The 26,621-nt window shown below is 34.6% G+C and overlaps 1 long non-coding RNA gene across 1 annotated transcript in view; it reads right to left on the reverse strand.

Annotated features, from left to right (window-relative positions):
• The window catches only part of LOC116150904 (uncharacterized), a 453,257-nt gene that overhangs the window by 80,153 nt on the left and 346,483 nt on the right, over nt 1–26,621 (reverse strand). The window lies entirely within an intron of this gene.

Here is a 26,621-nt window from a genome sequence, read left to right on the forward strand (position 1 = left end):
CTTTGCCTGACTATTAATGCTTTATTGTGTACTGGACATTGTACATGATATATTACAGAGACTCTGGATTCCATAATCTCTCTCTGAAAAGTGTTGACTTGCAGTATAATGAATCAATTTGTCTTCCAGAGGCATGGATTTAGGTTTTGTTAGGGTGGGCTTATTTTGGTTTTACCGTCTCTAGGATGTATGCTTTACTCTTGGGACATGGTCTTCATTTCTTTGATATATCCTTCTGGATTTTCAATAGAAAGCCAAAGATTTTTACCAAGCCTCTCTATCTCCTACTTGGAACTCCAAATTCTGATTCTCGAGTTAAAACATATGCTAAAATCTCTGTTTAGTTCTTCCAGACTTCCACCTGTTGTTTTCCTCTAGTTTATATGAAGTCTTACCCTCTGTATGTAAGTTTCAGATTCAACTAAAGACTTGCAGGGAATTTTGCTGAGGATTTTGAAGGTCTCCCTTTTTAATCCCTTCTTTCTAGAATATCTTCTCTCATCTTCCACCCCAATTCCGTTTTCTCACCTTGTTAGGGTTCCATTTCCACAAATGTGTGTGAACTGGGGAGTCCTGTCAAGGGAAGAGCCAAATAAATGTGGATCTCAATTCAGTTTCGTTTGTTCAAGGACTGAATCTTTTTCAGTTTCTGTCTACTCTTGGTTATTTTTCAGTATTTTCAATTCACTGTTGTTGTTGTTGTTTTTCTTTTGCCCTAAGATTATAGTTATTATTGTTAGGGAGGTATAAGGTACTAGAAGTTGGGAGTCTCCTATTGTTTTATGTCTCATCAAAATTAAAGACTAAGTCATTACCCTGACATTAAAAAAAAGTATTAATTGGAACCCTATCAGCTCTGACATCACCTCCTCTTACTCTCCATTTTATTTATTCAGGTCCAAGTACACTGGTTGCTGCCTGTTCTTTGAATGCACTGAGTAAGACCTGTCTCAGGAACTTTGGACTTGCCTCCAAAACTCAGTCACAAGACACTGCTATGACTCACATCTTTATTTCCTTCAGATCTCTACTCAAGTGTATCCTCATCAGTGAGGCTTTCCTTGGCCACACTAAATAAATGTCAACCCTCAAATGAGCTTTTTATCTTCCTTCTCTGCTTCTTTTTCTCTTTTGCCTTTATCAGTATCTAATATCTAACATTTTATGTATTATATATAATCACATATATATATTATGTTCATTACATTTATTTATTTATTTATTTATTCATTCATTCATTCATTCATTTATCGTCTGTCTCCCTTTCTAGAAAATCCATGATGGCAGGGATTTGTTTTTCTGTTTTGGTTTACTGCCAGAGCTCTAGTACCTTCTGTATTCCCAGTATTGAGAAAAGAGTTCCTGATACATAGAAGACACTCAAAAAATATTTTTGACTCAATTAATGAATTAATGAGTGAACAACCTTAGGTGCCTTATCTGCTACTGTACTAACATGTTTTCAAGAATTAGCCTGTTAGGAGGGAACCAGTACTTCCTTGGCCTATATTCTTGCTTAAAGCCACACATTTGCAGGCAACATGATACAGAAAATGAAGGTCTGAGTTTGATAGGACAGATCATTCTGATATTACTTTCCAAAATTGACAAGAAACCTCTTCTTTCATCCTACACAATAAATTTTCTTTATTGTTAATGAAAATGTAAGAGGTAATGAAACTAAGCATATAAGGAAACATCCTATATATCCATGCGTTTAATTAAATGTTTTTACAGAGACAAGTAAATAGTATATTAAGTGAGCCAGATAAAACTGTGGTACAGCCACTTTTTTCTCATTACAAAATAAAGTTGAGACTGATTCTCATGGGATAATCTGCTCATGTAATTTGCACAGCTCAAAAGATTCTAATTTAAAAAAAAAATCTACCACCTTACATTTCTCTACAGGTTTTTTGAACAATTATAAACCATAGTGTTTAAATGAATAGAATTTTCCTTCAAGAAGACTAATCTGAGAAGTTACCATTTGGGATTAGTTGAAGAATAAAGTAGCACATGATTTTTATTAAAAAAAAAGATTCAGTATTCAGTGTCTTTGGGAGAAAACGCCCTCCTTTTCAATCACTTAGGTACTTCAAATGTGATTGACATTTTTCTTTTATAGTCCATAGAACACGGAACACATAAAGTAGGCCAGACCAACATGCTATTATTAGTTTTGGCTAGAAAAAGTCTATCTAACAATAAATAAAAATTGATTACCTCCTACATACAAGATATGATAGCTGGCACTGTGGAATATGCATTCCAAATGACCACTTGTGATTTTCTTTTGATATATAATTTCTTTTGGTTATGTTTATAACTATTGGGAGATGTGTTTCTACTCCATACATTGTTGGATGGTAATGATTACTCAGTGGTAATTGGAAAGGAATTATAAGGTCCACCTCAGGAAAGAGAATGCAGCTGATAGGCCCTTTTGCGTCTTATAAAATTATAAAAATCTTATTTTCCTTATTTTTTTCAATCAGAGGGCTGATTTTAAAAGTTTATAATTACAGATATAAATATGTCCTTTTCTTTCTTTCTTTCTTCTGACTGTTTTCATAACTGAAGATTGACAAAAACATTGTGCATGACAATTTTAATGTGGGGACTAAATTATTATAGGAAAAGCCTGTGAATAAGTAGTCTTGAATTATCATCAGTGCAGGGAACAGGCTATAATCATAGAGAGAAAGTGTTAGCATATGTATTGTAAGATTGAACCAATTACAAAGAATAAAAGAAAAAGCAATATTCTTTGAAGACAATGCAAAAGAACTTTGTAAGGTAGATTTGCCTTTAACTAGAAATTGGAATGATTTACTTCTATAGCTCTGATTTAACCTCTTCCTATTCCTGCTTGCTTTAAGGTTTAACCATACTTTTTCTATCCTTTCATAATCTAACTGGTTAGTTAATTTTACACATTAGGATTAAAAGAAAAAAAAAAAGATAAAATCCAAAGGGAGAGAGAAGGGACTAAAATGATAACTAATAATCATACAAAAAAGCTTAACTTTACTTAGCCATTGCTATTCACGAGGCAGAGTGGTGAAAGTTTTAAATGAATTATTTCCTTTAATAATAACAAAATCACTATGTAGTAGGTGCTATCACTATTTCCATCTAGAAGAGAAAACAGAGAGGTTAGATAGCTTACCAAAGCCATCTAGCTACCAAGCAGAATAACTTGAACCCTGGGCTGAGTTTTTTCTGTGTGTGTGTGTGCATATGCATATGCATGTGTATGTGGAGGTATGTGTGTTCTTTATAGAATATTACATATAGAAGTCATCTGTTATTTGAGATACCCAACACCTTTTGAACACCATCTTCTCATTTTGCTAGTGTCCCATATATTGACTCTTACCTTCCCAAAGTGGAACTCAGAATGCTTACTTTCTTGATCTCCCTTTAAGCTAAGTTGCATTTAAATGATTCTGCAGATATCCCAACTTGAGACTCTAATTCAGAACCAAGCAGTGTGAGAAAAGGCTCTGTGTGGGCAAGGTTCTGAGCATGCCATGTGTTGCTCTGGCCTAAGTCATGACAGAAGCATGTAGTTTTGTAAATTAGCTACAGCATTTGCAATAATTTTTAGATCCTAACAACTGATGTATGGGCAGAATAGTGGTGGCAGCAGCAGCAGCAGTTTCCTCATCAGTCAAATTCTACAGTGTGATTCTCATATTCTAACTGGAAGCTCATCTTCAAGTCCACTTTTCTGGCACTACTAACAATTCTATGAACTACATAATAACTTCCAACAAATGTATTTTGTGCTTCAACTAGCCAAAATGGAATTGGGTCGACTTGAGATCTCTGACTAAGATAATCATATTTTATGGTACATGAATGCTTTCAAAAACTGTTTAATCCAAACCTTTAAAATCTAAGAGTAAAGTATTGTAGAAGAACTTTATCAAAAAAAAAAAAAAAAACATGTGGAGACTCAACTACATGCTATTAAAAAAACAATTGGTCAGTGAAGAAGTCAAAGGGGAAATCAAAAAATACTGCAAGAGAAACAAAAATGAGAAAACAACACTGCAAAAATCTATGGGATGCAGCAAAAGCAGTTTAAGAGAGAATTTTATGGTGATACAGGCCTACCCTAAGAAAACAAAAAAATCTCAAATAAACAACCTAACTTACCATCTAAAGCAATTAGAAAAAGAACAAACAAAGCCCAAAGTCAACAGAAAGAAGGAAATAGTAAGTATCAGTGAGAAAATATATAAAATAGACAACAAAAAAAAAATAGAAAAGATCAATGAAACCAAGAGCTGGTTTTTTGAAAAGATAAACAAAACTGATAAAACTTTAGCCAGGTTCATCAAGAAAAAAAAAAGAGAAAGGTTCCAAATAAACAAAATAATAAATGAAAGAGGAGAACTGACAACTGATATCACAGAGATAAAAAAAAAAGCATAAGAAAATACTGCAAACAGTTATACAGCAACCAACTGAACAATCTAGAAGAAATGGACAAAGTTCTATAAGTATACAACCCGCCAAGACTGAATCAAGAGGAAACAATTTGAACAGACTGATCACTAGTAGTGAAATTGAATTTGTAATAATTTTTAAAAACTCTCAGTAAACAGACAGCTTTACAGGGGAATTCTACCAAACATATAAAGGAGAACTAATACCTATACTTCTCAAATTATTCAAAAAAAATTGAGGAGGATGGAACACTCCCAAATACATTCTATGAGGCCAACATTGCCCTGATACCAAATCCAGACAAAGACACTACTAAAAAAGAAAATTACGGGTAAATATCTCTGATGAATATAGACATAAAACTTCTCAACAAAATATTAGCAAACTGAATCCAACAATAAATAAAAGGATCATACACCATGACCAAGTTGGATTTGTTCCAGTGACACAAGGATGGTTCAATATTTAAAATCAATCAATGTGATACACCACATTAACAAAAGGAAGGATAAAAATCACAAGATCATCTCAATAAATACAGAAAAAGCACTTGACAAAACTCAACATGCATTTATGATAAAAACTCTCATCAAAATGGATACAGAGGGAACATATCTCAACATAATAAAGGTCATTTATGACAAACCCATAGCTAACATCATACTCAATGGTGAAAAGCTGAAAGTCTTTCTTCAAAATTCAGAAAGAAGACAAGGATGTGCACTCTTGCCACTTCTATTTTAAAAAGTTTTGGAAGTCCTAGCCACAGCAATCAGACAAGAAAAAGAAATAACATGCATCAAAATTTTAAAAGAAGTAAAACTGTCACCATTTGCAGATAACATGATACTATATATAGGAAACTCTAAAAAGTCCACCAAAAAACTATCAGAACTAAGAAATTAATTGAGTAAAGTTGCAGGATACAAAAATTAATATACAGAAATCTGTTGCTTTTCTATACGCTCAAAATGAACTGTCAGAAAGAGAAAGTAAGACAAAAATCCAGTTTACAATTACATCAAAAAGAATAAAATACTTAGGAATAAACTTAACCAAGGAGTTGAAAGATCTATGCTCTGAAAACAAAACAAAACATAAAACACTGACAAAGGAAACTGAAGATGATACAAAGAAATGGAAAAATAGCCCTTGTTCATGGTTGGAAGAATCAATATTGCTAAAATGGCTACACTACTGAAAGCAATATACAGATTTAATGCAATCCCTATCAAAATACCCATGACATTTTTCACAGAACTAGAACAAATAATCCTAAAATTCATATGAAACCACAAAAGACCCTGAATCGCCAAAACAATCTTTAAAAAGAAAAAAAGAACAAAGCTGGAGGTATCATGATCCCTGACTTCAGACAGTACTACAAAGCTACAGTAATCAAAACAGTAAGTACTGGCACAAAAACAGAGACAGAACAATGCAACAGAATTCAGAGCCCAGAAATAAGCCCAGGCACTTATGTCAACTAATCTACAACAAAGGAGGCAAACATATACAATGGAGAAAACACAATCTCTTCAATAAGTGGTGCTGAGAAAACTGAACAGCTACTTATAAAAGAGTAAGATTAGAACATTTCCTCACACCATATACAAAAATAAATTTAAAATGGATTGAAGACCTAAATGCAAGAACTAAAACCATAAAGCTCCTAGAATAGAACATACGTGAAATACATTTTGACATAAATTTCAACAATATATTTATTGGATGTATTTCCTAAGGCAAAGGAAACAAAAGCAAAAATAAATGGGATCTGATTAAATTTAAAAACTTTGGCACAGCAAAGGAAACAATCAACAAATGAAAAGACAACCTACTGAATGGTAGAAAATATTTGCAAACAATATGATGAATAAGGGGTTAATATTCAAAATATATAAACAGCTCATATAACTCAATATAAAATAAACAAACAATCTAATTTTAAAATAGGCAGAATACCCAAATAGATATTTTTCCAGAGAAGATATACAGATGGCCACCAGGCCACCAAGACGCTAAACATCACTATTATCAGGGAAATGCAAATCAAAACCACAATGAAATATCTTTTTATATCTGTCAGAATGGCCATCATCAAAAAGAACACAAATAGCAAACATTGGAGAGGATGTGGAGAAAAGTACACTGTCGGTGGGAATGTAAATTGGAGCAGTCCCTTTGGAAAACAGAATGGAGGTTCCTCAAAAAACTGAAAATAGAACTACCATAACATTCATAAATTCCATTTCTGGGTATATATCCAAAGAAATCAAAAATACTAATTTGAAAAGATGCATGCACCCCAATATTCATGGCAGCATTATTTATAATAGCCAAGATATGGAAGAAATCTAAGTGTCCAACAACCAATGAATGGATAAAGGAAACAGTCACAGATATAGAGAACAAACTAGTGGTTACCATTGTGGAGAGGAAAAAAAGAGAACTTTATCTCATGGTTAAGGGATGTGTCTTAAACTTCAGTGAACTAGAGTGGGCACTGATTATTTATTTAACTTGTTACTGTTTATAAATAAAGTGCTATAGTCAAGTTACTTTTAGTATTTATCATTGCCATTAGGAAGTACTGAAAAAAATACCTTTTAATGTCACAGAAATTTTGCATTGTTTAGTATAAGCCTAACAAAGAACGTTATGCACATTTTAAAATACCAAAAATTTAAAGGTGAGGCTCTAAATATATAAGGGGATAATTTATCATATTCTTTAAGGATAGACTTGTTCTAAAACTAGGAAATGATATTCTCTCTTCTATCTCCCAAAAAGGGCCAGGAGGAAAATATTTAATCTTCATTCATTTAGCAAAATACTACAAAGTGTGTTTGTTTTAATCAGCCAGGGATTAATTGTAACAGTGATGTCCTTCTTAAGTCTAATAATGAGGACATGTAGTGACAAAGCAACTTCATCTCAAGGTACTCAAATTACTCCACAAATAGCATCCTATGGTTGGCAAAAGGAAGGTAATAATCGTGATAACAACAGTAACTTCCCTGTAAAGCATTATAGAAAAGACACACATAATGAGTTGGAATTCCAAGCTTCTTATTTCTAATTAATACATCAGTGTACCAGATAACTTTCACCCGGGCTTATATTGATTATCTCTTTTCTTCCTAAGCAAGTCAAAACAATCGATCAGTTGACAAACTCATGGCTGTCCAGTTAGAATGTGACATTTTGAAATAAAATATATAGTTAACAAAATAAGACAAAAAAGACTTAGTACCTGAGTATTGCTCATAAGCAAGTTGTAACGTGTGGATGATACCACAACAGTGGGACCCACTGTAATTTCTTCCAATCATCAATGGTAATAATGACTTATTAAAAATAAACCCAGTAGAATGTCAACTAAGAAATGGAGAAGGATTGATGAAAAATCATTTTTATAACCACCGTAGTAATAACTGATTCAGGAAAACTCATCAATGGATTCTAGTTGTTTTACTAAGAGTACACTGGGGAGAAATATTTACAATCTCAAAATATCTTCCTATAGATTACTAATTAGTTAATTACAAAGGGAAAATGTTTCCTCTATAGTGCAGAAAACTGGCAGACACCACTTTGTCTCTGGTAAAGAAGTACTTTAAGACCCTAAAAATAATCTTTTGCTGATTCTAGTAATAAATGTCTACTCAACTGAGCCTGAAGACTATCCCCATCAAATGGCTGCAGTGTAAGTGACATGGAGGGAACAGTTAGTTATTCTGCTGTGATCCTTGTATTTTCAAAATGCTTGTAGTTGTATGTTTCAGTTGATTTATTATATTTCATTGAGCACACCACAGGAAGCCTCAGCTGACATTCATCAGCCATAGAGTATGCAGTGTCAGAAAGGTTCCGGTTATAACATGTCTAAAAGCCTTAATTCTCCTTTTATAGTTATGTTGACATTCGAGGAAAGCACCATAAAATAAAGAGCCCTATTGAGATAAACACATGCTGTCTTCTGGAGTGTAAAACTGTTGGCAAGGATAACCTCAACTAAATAACCACAGCAGTTGGGCCCAGCATCAAGCATATGTGCGGCACCCCTCTTACATCTCCATTGATGATTGCTGTCAATTGCTATGCTGGGTTTTTTTTCCCCCTTCTTTCACAGTAAAACTTGAGGGTAGGTTTATGGAGTTACTAGAATACTGATACTCAAAAGTTCTTTGGTATTTTGTTTTCATTATTATTCCTCAGCAGTTTGAAGATCAGAGTTCCTCCTTATAAAAGTGACCATGAAAGCTAATGGAATCTTTTTGCTATACAGAAAGCTTTCATTATTTTTGAAAACTTGATTGTCCAACACTTCTATTTAGCTAGACATCTCATTAGACGGACAACCTGAGAGTTTCTTGCCCACTCTGTGAAAACTAGTTTCTCCAATATTCAAAGCAGTCCTATACACTAAAAGTGAAGACAGGAAGAGAGAAAGTCTATATGCAAGGTGACCAATGCCAAAACAGGAGTTAGTCACATAAAAATTCATGGCCTAGGTTATTTACCTCATTAATTCATCAAACGTCCTCATTAATTTTTTTAAAAATGGCCAGAATATAGACTGCTAACAGAAAGTCTTAGCACTGAGCAATTATTGCTATATGCCAGCTTATATGTATTCCCATTTAATCCTAAAAACAACCCTATGAGGATATGCTATCATTATTCCTAGTTTACAGATGAGGGATTGAAGGTTAGAGAGTTTTGGTAATTATTTAGTAAGTGGTGGAGCAAAACCTAAAATTTTGTAGTCTAAATCCAAACACTATGCTCTTTGCCTCTATGTACTGTAGGTTTTTGCAAGAATATTCACACGTTAGCAGCTTATGCTCTACTTACTATGCATTCAAATTTAGAGAGCAGATATTCTGAAGAGTAGACTTCTGAGAGCCTAATATATATTGGGTCCACTGACATCCTTCAAAGTCCAACAACCCCCATTTCTGGGCTGTCACATGTCTGCCTGTGATCCCTCCACAGGTAAAGTACGTTCTTTATTGGGTATATTTCCCTTAACAAACTGATAGCCCCAGGTAATGCCCACCTTATCAGAGTCAAACCCCACTGCCCTTCACGGACCCTAAACCTCTTACCTCACCTACAATCAATCAGAGACTTGTGCACAAGCTGATCAGGCACCTTGTGACCCGACCTTATAAAAGCCCCCACAACTGGCCCTTGGTGCTCATGCAGGCACCCCTCACCTGTGTGGCCCGCTGTTGCCTATAGCAACGTAACTATTGAAACTCTCCTTCGTTCTTCGCCCCAGTGCTCACCCAGGCACCTCTCGTCTGTGTGGCCCGCACAGTGTACTTATTTATTAGGGTACTTGTCTACGACAGTGTACCCTAATAAACTACTTTCTATTCTTATACTTTATCTCTGGTAAATTCTTTTACCAATCTGCGTGTCACTGGTTCACCGACCGGCTGCCCCACAACAATACAGATATAAACTTAAATAATAGTAATAACAATAATAGCTAACAAAACTGAATAGGTGAAAAATGCCAACTAAAATATTCATCATCTTATCAACTAACTGTGGTCAACTTCTTTTAAGAAGGTATAATTGTGGACTTTGGTTGATAATAATGTATCCATGTTGGTTCATCGACTGTACCAAATATGCCACAGTGATGAGGGATGTTGAGGGTAGGAGAGCATATATGTGTGGGTGGAGAGGGCTATGTGCGAACTCCGTATTTTCTGCTCAATTCTGCTGTAAACCTGAAACTGCTCTAAAAAAATAAAGTCTAAATATAAAAAAAAACAAAAAAATACATCTTTCATTACACTGTCATACCTTCAAATAATTTAAATGAACTTACATTTTCTTTGATCTTTAAAAAAAAGAAAGTATATACTTAGAATAATAATAAACTAAGTTTTCCACCCATGAATGTAATTTTTTGTGTGAATACACAGCGAGAAGTACACTAATAATCAATATAAGGAGACTTTAACATAATATTCTATTTTATATTTGATACCTTATATTTGATCGATAAAGGATACAGAAACTAAATAACAGCAGAACTGAATAATGAAATAAGGATGATCCAATACAGCTTTTCTCATGGTGTGGAATGTGAATAGCTACTATAATAAATAAAAAGAGTTTCATGACCAAATAAATTTGGGAAACATTACAAAGTTAAATGATTTTGTAATTGCAGAGATTAATGTGCTAATATGTATTATGAAACACTCAGAAGTAGATTGAATAGACAGTGTTCCTCACACATATTTGGAAACCTTTTTATTTTTTTATGAGCTACCTTGAGTACCACAGAACATATCCTGAGTACCACTGAACACTGAAAATACATACATGTGACTATACAACCAGAAAACAGAGAATATGCCTTCTTTTCCAGGGACCATGGAATATATATAGAAGTAACTATACAATAGGTAACAAAGAAAATCTGAGTAACTTACAAACAAACAAAAAGCAAAAAAAGGAAAGCTTATGTTCCTGGACTTGCAAGTAGGGATGCTGGATTGACTTCATGCAGTTACTTGAACTTCCTCCCAGTCCTCACTCTCCCTCCCTTAATTCCCACATACTGTAAAGTAACATTTTCTAAGCCCAAAACTCACAGAACTAGAAGGGAGATGAATGGGTGCTAAGTGACTTAATAAACTAGAGAAAACTGAATCCAAACCTACAGGTGAGGAAAGCCTAGATCCAATTAAATCAACCTCACAGAATCCTAAAATATTCAGGAATTGGCAGCAGCAAATGCCTCTGGAAATGGAGAGGGAGAGGATTGTAAAATAAGGAGAATAATTTGAAAATTTGTTTAAGAAACAGAATCCCAAATCACACTGCCCATCCTAGCACAAAAAAAAGTTAATTTTTTGGAAGAGTTGAAACAGACATCTTCTGGATTGGGGGACACCAGGCACAATTGTATGGGATTAGCATACTGAAAATTATGAAGATTGAATGAACATTTGCCTCCTGAGTCCTGAACATCCCCCCTCCCAGCTCCTTTAACCCCATTTTGGCTCCCAGAGGCTAGCATCAATATTCATGTGCAGGCAGGAAATTAGAATGTCTTCTCTGGAGAAGTCAACTGGCCCAAGAGCAAAGACAATATAACGACATCAGTAGTTTCAGTAAATCAGCCCAGCTGATTCTCAGTAGTGCTCAGAACTTCAAAGCAGATTTTTTTATTCTGCATTCTCAATTATGAGCAAACAATCAGTGATTACAAGACATTTGAGGAAAGCTTCTAAGAAGACCTAACAGGGAAATAATACAACTTGGAGGAAATGGTGACTGTTCAGAAATAAGAAATCTGAAAAAAAAAAAAAACTATAAAGAAGGAATATTTAGATAATTTTAAAGTGTTCTTAGAAATTTTTTTCAAAAGTCATAGCAGAAATTTTAAAATGTTTGAAGATAAAGTGTAGGAAATCACCCAGAAGACAGAGCAAAAGAAGAATGAGATGGAATTTAGTAGAAAAGATAAGCATGTTAGAAGACACATCCCAGAAGTCCAATATCTGAAAGATAGGAATTCCAGAATGAGAGCAGAGAAAAATGGAGGGGAAGTAATCACAGAAAAAAGTTGAAAAATATTTTCAGAAATGAGGGGCATGATCAAAAGAAGCTGCCAGGTATACCACACATTTGAGATAAAATACAAATAAAATGGAGCAGGATCCTATGGGGTCCTCCCTGGTACAAATATTTCCTTTGTCCTCTTTACCACACAGGCTTCATTCAGCCTCCTAGACCTTCCTTGAGTTCCAAAGGGCAAATTCAAACAGTTGCTAATCAGGGAAGGGAGGGAATGCAGAGACAAGGGAGGAATAGGCAAGAAACAATAGTGCAGCCTTGGGGCAGGATCCTGGTTCCTCCTGAAGGGATATACAGAACAATACCTTTGAGTTCTTCTGCAGGCACTAAGGCCCCCACCCAGGTGGAGGATGGGAACTTCAGGCTGAATACCAGATTCCTGGAGCACCACTGTTACCTCACCCCCAATCAAGCAGAAGAAAGCCGCACACCTTGCTGCCCTCACCCCAAATTTTGCCTATAAACACTTTTCCCCCCAAACCCCTGGAGAATTCGGGTTTTTCAATCATGAGCTACTTATCCTCCTTGCTTGACCCTGCAGTCGACCTCTCTGTGTTCCAAACCCTGACATTTTGGTTTGGCCTCACTACATCAGACACACAAACTTTTGCTGAGTAACATAAAGATGGCAAGGCACACCGGTTTTAACTTTCAAAACACTAAGATCAAAGAGCAGATTTTACAAGCTTCCAGAAAGAGAGGTAAAATCATATACAAATCATCAGGAGTCAGAATGACATTTAACTTCATAACAGTAACATCAGAAACTAGAAGGCAATGTAGTTACCTACCACCCAAACAAACCATCGGTTAAGAGGAGGTTAGAAAAAAAAGTCATTTTCAGACATTCCTGGCCACAAACAACTACTTCTCATTACTTCTCAGGAATCTAGCGGACAATATACTGTATCAAAATGAGGGAAAAACAGTTTTAGAAAAGGAAGATGTGGGATGTAAGACATACAAGATTCAAAATGAAAGAGAGCGATGAAGGAAGACTCAAGGAAGATGGTCAAAGGAGGTCCAGGATAACTGCTTGGAACAAATGAAGAGGGAAACCCATTCTGTACTGAGGCATATGATAAAGCTCTAATAGAGAGTTCTCGGCAGAAGAGAAATAAATAGAACCCCGGATGTCTCAATATATTGAAAAGAGACTTCTTTTTAAATCTGCATAGAATTTAAGTTTTGAAGGAAGAAAAAGTAGTTATAGCATTCTATATGGCTTAGTTCTAGCATCACGATAGTCTTCATAAAGTATGAAGAGTATTAATCAAAGACAAATTATGATATAACTATGCTTAGAATGATCTGGAAGGTGCAAGTGAGTGTTGAATGTGTGATGAGGAAAGATAATAGTTATCTTCTATAGTGGAAAGTCAATAGAAAATACCTAAAACTGAAAATATAAGAAGCAGAAATGAAAGTATGTTACTTATAATATAGAGGTAAATACAAAAAAAATCAGCTGGAAAAGTTCAAAGTCAAAAAACAGCTTAAAGTGGTTGCCTCTATGGAAAGGTAACTGGGGAGAGAGAGGAGACTGTTCTTAAAATTCTTGCTTTAAACAAATCCTGTCTAGGCATTAGACTCTTTATGTGCATGAGTAACTGTTTAAACACTATATTAAAATATCACATTCCTTTCTTACCATACATCTAGAATAAATAAAGTAGAAACAAAAAATAACAACAATAATCAACAAACCTACCTACTTGGAAATTCAAATGTACACTACTAAATAACTCAAGTGTATGAGGGAATCAAAATTATTATTACAGAATATATAGAAAACAATGGACAGCTTATTTCAAAACTCATGTCATGGGCAAAAGCTATATTCAGAGGAAATTTTATGGCCTTAAACATTTATATTACCAAATAAATAAAAATAAATGAAGCATTCATTTCAAGAAGTTTTAATAAGAAAAAAAATAAACCTACGGAAAGCAAAAAGAAGGAATCAATAAAAATAAAAGCAGAAAATAATGTCAGAAAACAGAAATACAGCAGAACTGAAAAAAATATAAAATCTGATCGCTTGAAGAAAATAAATCAGTGACTAACTTAATCAAAAAGAATATAATGCAAATCCAGAAAATTAGAAACAAGAAAACAGAAAGAAAGAACTACAGACACAGAGGAAACAAATACATGAGAATATATCATAAAATTCTATGCCAGTACATTTAAAAACCTGGACGAAATGGAGTATTTTCCTAGATAAATGTGAATCACAAAAGTGCCTAAAGAAGACATAGAAACACTAGATAGACTTGTAACAATGAGAATAATGAAGAAATCAGTGAAAGGTTTACCCCACAAAAATATGTAAAGACTACCTGGTTTAATAATAAATTCTTTAAATCTTTAAGGAAAAGCTATTTCTGATGTGTATAAAGTCTCCCATAATATAAAAAACAAGAAGGAAATCTTTCTATTTATTTTTTATAAAGGCAGTATAATACTGTTGCCAAAATCTGACAAAGACAATATACATAAATTTTAGACGATCTCATACATTGTTATTGCAAAATGCCTGTGACTTTCCAATTTCTCCCTATATATATAAACAAGAGCCACATAGTGTTTAAGAGTAAAATAAAAAAAGCATTTGCATTAAAGTAAGGAAAAATAAAAGCTGCTTGATACATTCCTAATTATTTAAAACTGTCTGTGCCTACTGAATAGAATCTCTAGGGATAGAACGAAGACTCTGAATTTTAATAAGTAAAGAAGTAATTTTGATGCACCCTGAAGTTTGAAATCAATTACACTATAGTGTGCCTTAAACTTACAATACATTGCAATGATAACATTTCAAAGAATCGTCAAAAATAAGATATATACGAGCACTCTGTGAAAGAAGGCTCTTAAAGTAAATGTAAAGTTTCTTGTCCTGTATATATATAAAATCATTCTAGTTTTAAAATATGAGGTATTTCTCTTAAAATTTTGTTCTGGAAGTAAGTACTAGCAAGTCAACCAGATAAGAGAATAAAATATGATATGAAAACACTGGAAAAAGGTAAAAGTAAAATTACCATTTTATGCAGATGCTCTGATGGTATCAAGGAAATGCAAGAAAATCAATTTCAAAACCTATCAGAAACAATAGGAAGCTTCAGAAAGCTATCCCTTCATAAAGTTAATATCCACAAAGTAATAGCTGTTCCATAAACTAACAATACTCTGTTAAATATATAACAAAAGAAGATAATATCAAAATCAAAACATAAAATAGGAATATACTTAAGAGGAAATATGTAGGACCAATTTGAAGAAAACTTTAAAACTTATCTATGGATACTAAAAAAAAAAAGACCTTAACTGCAAAGACACACATCCTTCCTTAGACAAAACAGATATATCATTTTAAATGTATCAATTTTCTTTAATCAACAAATTCATTGAAATCCCCAGCAAAATCCCAATGAAGTGTTTTGAAATATCCTGAGGAAATAAATCGAAAGAGTATCTGAAAGAAGAAAACTGTGAGACTGAAAGACAATTCTAAAAAAAGAAGAGTAATGGAGAAGCATTGATCTACCATATATGAAAATATAACAAAACATTATTTAATACAGTGAAGCACCAACAAAGAATGAGCTAAACAAATAAATGGAACTGAATAAGTGACCTTTCTAATTACTGAGGAAAAGATGGTATAGTGTATATTTGCTTATTCCTCTCTGACTTTTCTAACAGTAGAGAATTTTTGTTGTAGCGTTCACTCCTTCTTATGTAGTCAATGTGGTTTTTGACCATCTGATCCTACCATCAGCTCCAAATGTGGAAACTGATTGGCATAAACCCATTCAGTACATTCCCTGGTCATAGTCATTGGTTCAGAGGAGAGAATGTAATTTAGGGCAATCTAATCAGTGTGGCTCTCAGAAGCAACTTCTCTGTCCTTCTCCGTGGCTTGGCATGTGGACGTGAAGCTTGGAATTGCTGCAGCTAACTTCTCTCCAAGAGAGATACAGGCGCTAGGATGAAGCAGAAACTCCATGTGACATAGCAAAGAAATGAAGGGAAACTGGGTCCACTAGAAGAACCAATTCTGATTTCCACTGAACACTGGACTTCCAATTACATAAGCCAATAATATCCTGATTATTTGACTCAGATTGAATCTGTTAAAGAGAAAACCACTGGCTCAAAAGGGAGATCACTGTGCGAAAGCCCATGACACCAAACCCAGATTTAAAACCTGACCTAATTGCAGTCTTGGCCTTCCCCAGGAGTGTATCCTTAATTGGTCACTCTGTAATTTTCTAGTTAGCACCCATGAGATAATCTGCATGACAAGACCTCTGCCATTTCTTTCCCACAAAAGAAGATATTTTGGCCTGAAATATCCTTTCTTTTGTTTTGCCAGTAACTTCCTTGCCCCACCCTCCTTTTGCCTATAAAGCCCCTGCATTTTGTACAACTCCTCAGAGTATCTCTCTTCTTGCTTGATGGGATGCTGCCTGAGTCATCAATCACTTAATAAAGACAATTAGATGTTTAAATTTACTCAGCTGAAGTTTTATTCTTTACCAAATCAAAATTTCTGTTACTTGCAACTAAATGCTTTCTGACTGACGCACATATATTATCTAATAAGTTGAGTCAGGGAGACATTTCACACCTTGTTCCTTACATCAAAATTAATTCCAGTTGAATCTAAGATTTACTTACAAGAAAAAAAATAATATACTATTAGAACATATGGACATGAGATTTCTTTGCAAATTTAGTGCTAGACAGATGATAAGGAATCATATTATTCCAAACAGTAGAATTTCCAAATCAATACCAAAATTAATTGTCCCTCTGTATTTTGAACAGACCATCAATGAGGCACAAAAATGCAGGTCTCTGCTCTTGAATAGGCAGTTTTGTCATTTTGATTAGATGTTTCAGTCCTGCCCAATTTTTCTGAGATGATATGTTATGAATGATGTATGATATCCACCATGTCCCCACACCCTGCAGAGGTGCTCTTTGGGAGTTTTCAATGGCCTCAATATATGATTAAAGTTTTATCATTTCTTCTAAGTGCTCTTTGAATGGAAAACATAACTCTTCTACCACAAATGCTATCCTGATCCTAGTTTTTACATTGCTTATTAACAATAAATTATAAATGAGAAATAGGGAGGATTAACCAGTCATTGGATGCTTAGCAACCTAAAACACTTCATTAGTGATTTCAGAGACTAATAATATTTGATGCTACTCCCTTGTGGGCTCAGCTTTATGATTTATTTTTATAACATTTGACATACATTTCATTTCTTCAAAAGATTTTTTTTCTTATAATTGCCTAGTCATGAAGCTGTTGAAGTTTGCAAAGAAGTTTATCCAACTTGAATTGTAAACAGGTAAGAGCTGAAATGAAATCTTTGTGACAAACTAGGTGAATACAGGATAATAGGTATCTAGTGAAAAGGATAACTTTTTAAGTTCTATATCTGAAAACACTGAAGAATGGAAAATTAGACATGATGAAATGGAGAATATACCTCATTCTGAAAATTAAAATTTTAAATTCCCTTCATTCATCCTAAATATATTTATTAAATATGTATGTACTATGTGCCACTTACTAGTGATATGGAGTTAAACCAAGCTAGTTAAGACAATGTCTCTGTCATTGTAGGGATAAAAAGCTAATGGGAAGGCCAGATACTGATCAAATGAAATAGATAACATATTTACAAGAAGAAGCCTCTTATTTGTAAACAACAAAAATATAAACAAACCTAGAAGTAAATGTAAGCATCATCCAAATGTGTTTCTCCCTGAGTTACTAAAAAATAATCATAGACTGTTAGAAAGGAATTATCGAATCAATTTGTCTGACTGCCTTCTTTTACTAATATGAAAACTGGCATAAGAACATCAAATAATTTGTTCTAAGGTAGCCTAGAACTGGCAAAGATAGGACTATAACTAGGTTGTCTGAGTCCTAGTCTAGTATTGTTTCTACCATGTTATACTGTCATTAATGGGAATTTAGATGAATCTTGGCAAATCCCTTTTTTCATATTCAGGAAATATATATTATTGGGAAGACAAAGTATAATATTTTATGAATGTTTCCATCTTCCTGTATGTGACTTACATAAAAGGAGAACAGAATATTTAGCAAAGCCATGAACTGAAAATTTTTAGTTCCTTCAAGGCTTTACTTCAATTTCCAGGGGACTTTATAAGCATCAATATGCATCTATTTATACTGAAAGATTTCCCTGTAGGCTAATTAATTCCTGCAAGGAAATTCTATTTTTAATCAGAACAGGCCCTCAATGAAGAAAATAAGTTCATTGAAAGGGTGATTTTTTTTTCAGGAATCAACTTAGATTTTAGATTGACAGGTTAGAACTAATCTTTCCTGAACAACCTCAGGGTTATCAGCTGTCAGTAGCTTCAAAAAACTTTTGCATATCTATGCTGATGGAGAAGACCTTGGCCCAGATCATGTCCAAATCATTGGTGCTCAGTTGTGAAATGGCAGAACTTCTGCTGGTCTGTCTCACTGGTAATAAAGTACAGCCTGAATTGATACATTATTAAGAGAAATTCTGACTCAGATACCTACAGGAACTGCAATCACTCTAACAAAAGTATTGCTTTATAAAATGTTAGATTTGGTGTATTCTTTACAAGTACATAGTTGAAACCCTCTGAAGAACTTCAAAGTTTTGTATTAGTCAGTGTTCACCAGAGAAACAGAATTAATAGGATAAAATAGATCCAACAGGGTATTTATTTATTTATTTATTTACTGGAATTGGCTCATGCAATTTGGAAGTTGAGAGGTCTCAGGATCTGCCACCTACAAGTTAGAGACCCAGGAAAGCCAGTGTTACAGTTCAGTCCAAGTCCAAAGGCCTAAGATCCAGGGACCCCATGGTGTAAGTCTCAGTCAGAGGGCAGAGGAAGAAGGATGTCCCAACTCAACATTCAGGCAGAAAAAAAAAAGGCAAAGTCCTTCTTCCTCCACCTTTTGTTCTATTCAAGCTGTTGATGGATTGAATGACTCCCACCCATATTGTGGAGGGCAATCAGCTTTACTGAGTCCATCCATTCAAATGCTAACCTTATCTAGATACACTCTCATAGACACACCCAGAAATATCTGGGTAGCCAAATATCTGGGTACCCTTGATGCAGTCAAATTGACACATGAAATTAACCATCACGAGGTCCTTTGAAAATAATTCACTCTCTGAAGTGATATGCATTTTTAGGGGGTGGTTGGTTGTGTGCTGAGGGCAACTGCCAAGTTGAAAAGAAAAAAAAAAAAAGACTTCACATTTAACACCCCAAACTATAGGAGTGTGGCAAAACTTTTCTGAATGGAAAGTGGAGGAGAGGAAGTATCCAAGGACAAATAAACTCTGGGCCTTTCATATCAGATCAGAGGCTTCCATGACTGATGTCAGGGTCTGGCATTAGTAGGATAAATAGAGAAGTACTATAACAAGCCTCCCTTTAGTTTCTCCTCCTGTTGACCAATATGGCATTTTTTCATTCAAAATTTCTCCAGTAACCTAGCTCTGTCATCTGAATACTGCTGCCAAAATGCACCAGCTGGAGAGCAAGGATAGTATGCGGTGGGATGTATCATACCCTACACTGAAGAGACCTTCCCTGCCCAGGTCCCAGCCTTGTGTTGGTGCATGTTGTAGCCTCCTATATAACAACTTCTAGGAGTTGAAACTCATCATAGCTCTAAAGGCCATTCATCTCCTTCTACTGCCTTCAATATTGATGATATTTATACTACACCAAATAGTATGAATTATTGTCTTAAAAGATTTTTGGAGAAAAAGAAATCATGTAAATTCAAAAAGTTTTATAAATTAAAAATATATTAGTTAATATATTTAGCAATAATTAATATTTATTGGCCCTTACTGTGTTCCAAATACTGTGCTATAAGCATTTTATGTATGTGACCTCGTGTCACCTGGGCCTGGAAGTATGAGAGTTGCCACTTCCGGGCAATGTGTTTCCATCCCAACCCCCCACCACTGATTTTAGCTCCTGAGTCACCACAGTATTCTACAATATTACTTATGTCATCATTCTTAGTGATTTCTTTAAATTTTTGGATTTTGAGTTTCTGAGCCTCTTTTCCTCCAATGATCTTGGTCCTTTACCTACCTTGGCCATTCCCTCCCATGGTTCCTTCCCTAGACCTTTCCATAATCTCAATTTCATGGAACTTTTTCTCAAGCCACCACTAGCAGTATCTCCAATTCCTTATCTGCAGGGTCCCAATTCCAGTTATCTTTTAACCACACTAGTATTTGCCATCCATTGATTCAACCACATTTTCACTGTCTGTCACCTGTTTCATGTCCTTACATACTTCTTTATTCAGCTGAGATGTTGATTATGGTCACTCTCTTGTACACACTCTCTCCCTTCATCTCACTGACCTGGCAAAATCTCAACCCTAATTAAATCCAACACTCTAAGGCCACACTCATACAGCTGATCATAGTGAAGAAAAACACATCTGTGTTGAACAGTTTTACTTTCAATTCATGAACACTAACCTCAAATAGGACTTTAGTGTCGCCCTTCAGTCTTTCTCTAGTCCACGCACTATCCCACTCTCCTAGGTGGTCATCACAGTTTCTTATTTTCACACCTCCAAAACCTTTTTCATGTTCCCCAATCCAATCTGATGACCTTGATTCCTTATTTACTGAGAGAATGAAAGAATGAGAAATGAAATATCTTATGTCCCTCCACCACATCTACACACCTATCTGTGTGTAGCTGTGCATATATAGTCTGCCTAGAAAGGCTACTATTATGAATTAACTGATCATGATCCTATCTAAGAGCAGACCTCCTTAGAACGCCCATTCCTTTTCACCCAATCAACAACACTGCTTCACTAATTCTCAATTTTCTCCCCCACATTACTAATTTCTCCATCTCTATTGGATCATAGCCATCAGCATATAAGTATGCTGCATTTACTCTGCTTAAAAAATTAGCTTATCTTGGAGAGGGAAATAGCTTAGTGGTAGAGCATATGTTTAGTATGCATGAGGTCCTGGGTTCTATCCCCAGTGCCTCCATTAAAAAATAAATAAATAAAAGAAAGTAGTGAAAAAAAGAAAGAAAGAAAAAACAACTTTTCTCCACCTCACATCACTCTTCAGCATTTTAGTACTCCTTATAAAATGAAACTTTTCAAGAGTTGTCTGTATGTTCTGTTTCCAAAATTCTCTTCCCCCATTGTTTTCTATACTCATTCCAATCAGGCATTTGCTCCCAACCACTCTACTGAAAACAGCTCTCATCAAAGACACCAATAGCTCCATATTACTAAATATGATCATCTTTCTTGATCTGTCAGCAACAATCCTTTTTTCTAAACCTAGATTCCAGGGCATCATACTCCTTTTTTTTCCTATTCCTCACTTGCTTTTCCTCCTTAGCCTCCTTTGCTCTTCTCTCCTCATTTATCTATATGACCCAAGAACCACACTTCAAACTTCATTTCAATCTACTATTTCATTCCCTGGGAGATCTCCTCCAGTGTCATGACCTTGAAGACTATCTTTAAGATTATATCTATAAATTACGAGTCCTTCCTGATCCTTACCTCTGAATTCTGACATTTATGAATTTCCTAATTCCTTCCTGATGTTTCCTTTTAGATGTCTAATGTGCATCTCAATCCTAACTTATCTAAGATTAAACTCCTGAATTCCGTTCCCAAATCTGTTCAACCCAGAATTTTCCCAATCTCCATAAATAACAACTCCTTTCTTCCAGCTCGAACCAAAGTCTTGAAGTTATCTTTAACATCTCTTTTTTTTTTCTGTCATTTCATATCAAATCATCAACAAATCCTCTTGACTTGAATTTATATCCCAAATCTGACCACTTCTCACCACCTTCACTGTTGTCCACCTTGTCCAAGTGCTGTCAGCCATCATCTGGACAACTTATTTTAGATCTTCCTGGTTCTGTGCTTGATCCCTTCAGCTTATTTTCAACATGGTGGCCTGGGTGATCCCACTAAAATCCAACTCAAATTGCATTACATCATTGTTCATTGCTCTACGTGACTTGGCTTGCAACTCCCATTGTGAACTTCTCTCCATGCTGGCCTCTTCACTGTTCACTGAAGAATGCCAAGGAGGCTTCAGGGCTACTACACTTGCTGTGCTTTCTGCCTAAAATGCTCTTCCCAGATATGAACATAGTTTTCTCTCTCATTTTCTTCAAACATCTATTCAAATGTTACCACACTATGGATGATTTTCCTAATCACCATATCTAAAATAGCAACCTCATTCACACCCAATTACACATCTCTCATCCTTCTTACTCAGCTTTATTTTTCTCTGTAGCACTTATCACCATCCAGCATATTTTATATTTACTTGCTTTTTGTTTACTCGCCTCCATCACCACTAGAATGTAAATTGCATGAAAGCAGAGCCTTGGTTTTGTTAACTGCTTTATCCTCACTGTTACCACTTCAGTGATTCTGCTGTTCCAAAGACATCACAGTTGGAACAATATGGGTTTGAACTGCATGGGTCCACTTACATGCAGATTTTTTTCAATAGTAAATACTACAGTACTACACGATCCAAGGTTGGTTGAATCCACAGATGCAGAACTGAGAATACAGAGGAACCATGTATACAAGAGGTCAACTATAAATTATAAGTGGATTTTCTACTCTGCAGAGGATCGATGCCCCTAATCCCCCGTTGTTCAGTGAACTGTATATGTGCTGTCTTTTTGGTAATACTTTCTGGTGTTTAACATTCTTTTTTGTAGGATGGTATTGCCCTTTTTCAACTGTGGGCATTGGCTATAGTGATATTATTTCCCCATGTGAATACCAGGTATGTAACGCCTTTGACTTTTATATTTCAACATGAATGAAATAAACAAGAAATATAACTCAAATATCTCTTTCCTGTCATTAGCTCACAAAAATTGAATTGACCTCATCCTTTTTTCTCTTTGTTCCTCTATAAAACTGAAAACTAGTTTTTCTCCAAGTAAAACACATGCTCTTTTTTGATGGGCATTCATTTTTAAGTCCTTTAAGAAAATATACTCATCTCCACATTGTTATTCACTGTAAGAGATTTTTAAAAGCTTTTCCACTTAGAGGATAAATTTTAGGGTGAGAATGAGTCAGGTTTTCAAGTGCTAAAGTCTTCTAGGTTTGTAAAGACAGTATAACAACATACATGCATGCATACACACACACAGATATACCACATCTTTCTCTCTCACACACACATACACACACATACACACACATTATACTTAACCACATACTTAAACTAGGCTTGGAAAGGCTAGCTACACTACATTCATCCTCCCACACTGGTGCTGCTTGTGCCTCTGCTGGAGGGACAAATCTGAGTCTCCTGGGAATAATTACAGTAGGAAACTGCTGACTACATTAACTTTGCCTTTTTCTAAATTTTTTTCTATTTCTGGTGAGTTTGAAATATTCTTTTAAGGTGGAAAGAAATCAAATTCCAAAGTTACTTTGAATTATTAGTTTAAAAATGTCTTTTTTCCAACTGTACCAGTTCTAGGTAGCATCAAGTAACCAGGGATTGGAGAAAAGCCTGACACTTCTCACAGACTATTACTATCTGCCCTCCAATAATCATTTCTCAAGATTTCAGCCCTTTGTCACGTTTTCCTCTCTAAATAATACTGTATGTTATAGCCTTAGGAAGACATACCCATTCTCATAAAAGATTTTTCTGCACAGATGTTCTATTATCAGATTAAACCATATAAGTACAGCTCTAAATGAATCATTGCCAGTAACAGCCCCAATCTGGAAAATAGACGAGGTCTCCTTGTATGTCTGTAAATCAGCACCGACATTCACTCACTTTTTCAGATTGGAAACCTTGAGATCTTTCTTTTCTTCTTTCTTTCAACCAATATTTATTGAGCATTTACTATATGCAAGACATTGTGCCAAGCACTGGGAAGTCTTATTTATCTAATCCTGTCCTTTTTTAAAAAACGTCCCCTCCCTTTGTATATCCTCCCCAGTGCTACCATCCTGTTTCTGTTTATCAGTCCTTCATGCCTGATTGCTATCTCAATCTCTGTAATATAATATTTTACAAGTTTTCTCTTGATCCAGTTTTGATATCATGGCTAAAAACACTCAATTCCCCTTCACTAGCAGTTTACTAAGTCCTCACCCCCAGCTTCTTCCCTTATCAGGCTGTCAGTCTGGGGCCAGGTACCAAATACCTAGAAACAGACCCCTGCCTTGGAGCCACGGAAATTATTCAAATTAGGAAGTTAATGAAGTCTAGCTACCCACTTCTCTCCTTCCCATATATAAGCTAGCCCCCTTCTACAGCTCCAGCTTGTTTTTACCATGTCCCCTAGCATAAGCACTTACAAATGAATTATCTCTAGATGTAAAGGAAACTGGCCAGAATGAAATTCAGGCTCACATGATCTTGGAAATATTCAACATTAAATTAACATCTGGTATTAATTTTAGTTTAGGCATGTTGGTTTAATTGGTACAGACATATCTTTGGGGTCATCAGCATTGAATATGGTACTTTTATTGTACTGTTTACTGAAGGTTAATAGCTCTATTGCAGTTTGTTAGCAAGAAACATTAACTTGGTATAATGATGTTTTCATAAGTTATAAAATAGAGGTGAATGAGATTAGAGTTTTCAGGTGAACTCTTTACGAATAGTTATGTTTTGTGTATGTGTATTTAAAATAGTTTCTCCATGGTTTTTTTTTTTTTTTTTTTTTTTTTGGTAACTTGAAACTTTAGAGTTTTGCTAATTTAAGTCAAATTATGAGGATTGACTGACTATCCAGATCATTTCAAATAAGATAAATACTGGAACTTTAATTGCTAAACAGGTCTAAGTTTACCTACATTTGTCTACTTATGAGAAAAAAACTAAAGCCATTTGGGTTTATTAGACACATGTCTTATTCCACACTGAGGAAAGAAATTATGCTATGAGAAAATGTATAGTTCTAGAGGTTATGAAATACATTCATATGTTTGCAAATCAGGAAATTCTGGTATGACAAATAGTTCACAATTAATTGCTTCTTGGTTTTCATTTCTTGCTTCTTCTTTGCATTAAAATTGCAATATATGTAATTAAAGCTACTGGGATAATAAAGGAAACATTTCACTATGCAAGAAAATTAAGATATGTGTTTTCAGTAAAAAATTGTATAAGGAATGGAAATGCATTTTGTTAAGAAAAAAGAAAGTAATTTTCTCTTGGAACGAGAGAACGAAAGAAAAAGCATAGGATAAAATCTGAAAGTAAAAAGAGTTATAGAAGGTTTGTGGGAAAGGAACTCTGAGAAAAGAGTTTTGTACATGGTGAGGACTGGTTAAGATTAAAATAAAATTTAATTGAGTAAGTAAATTTTAATATTAAAAGTAAGCTGGTACAAAACTAGAATTTGGTTTTCTCTCTGTGTTAGACATTTCTTGGAATGTTGATCTAACTTTAATAACAGATTGTAAAGTTTCCTTACCTCCTTTTGAATAATTTGTTGGAACTTTCCATATAAAGATAAAAATCTATTATTGTCACTTTCGTTGAATGAATAAGTATTGTTTCACAGTGACTCATTATCCTAATAGACCAAGTGTTTTAAAATCTTTTAATATCTTTGACAAACTTAACCAGATCAAATTCTAAATAAAAATTGTTTGACCTCTAGTTAACTTTGAGATGCTTCAAAGGACCCCTGAAATTTCTCAAAAAGAGATATTAAACTAATTAGGTTTATTTGGTATGTTAAATTACATGGGAAACATTGTCAAATAAGTGGTGATAAAACCTTCTTATGTTACCTTGTATGAGTAAATGTCATTAATATAGATACTCCAAAATTTGCATGGACTTCCTAAAAACCTGATATGTCTCACTTAGTATAATGTTATTTGTCACAATTCTAGTTATCTTAAAATGTTACGTCACAGAAATAACCAAGTTTGTTGTTAATTGCATCATAATCAGATCTTTAACTATACCATTTTAAGTCGTTTGCCATTTATAGAAAATCATTGTTTTACTCTGATACTTTCATAAAATGAAATCTTCAAGAGGATTCATAAAAAGGACTTTTTGACAAACATAAGTTTCTGATGACTTCTAGATCATACCACTGAACTGAGTAAGAAATTACAAAACTCTAATGAAAAACCTGATGACTTAATCCAGCTCAACAGGAATTAATTACATGGGGCTGAATGAACCAATAAATATGATTTATAATTTTATGACCTTCTGTCTGAAATATTCCTGGCTTTTAATCTTTATTTTCCAGAAAATCTTTCCTCTTATGCTTACTATGACCCACAACAAGCTGATAAAGTATACCTTTGTAAATGAAGATGAAATATTTATCTTTTTCTCTTTACCTGAGCCCTCCAGAATTTGGCTTCTCCAGCTGGCTCCCCTATGGACTTGATGGCTTATTGCAACCAGATTACAACTAGTTATACTAATTACTGT

This window comes from Camelus dromedarius, chromosome X (assembly GCF_036321535.1).
Source record: "Camelus dromedarius isolate mCamDro1 chromosome X, mCamDro1.pat, whole genome shotgun sequence".
Lineage (NCBI taxonomy): Eukaryota > Metazoa > Chordata > Mammalia > Artiodactyla > Camelidae > Camelus > Camelus dromedarius.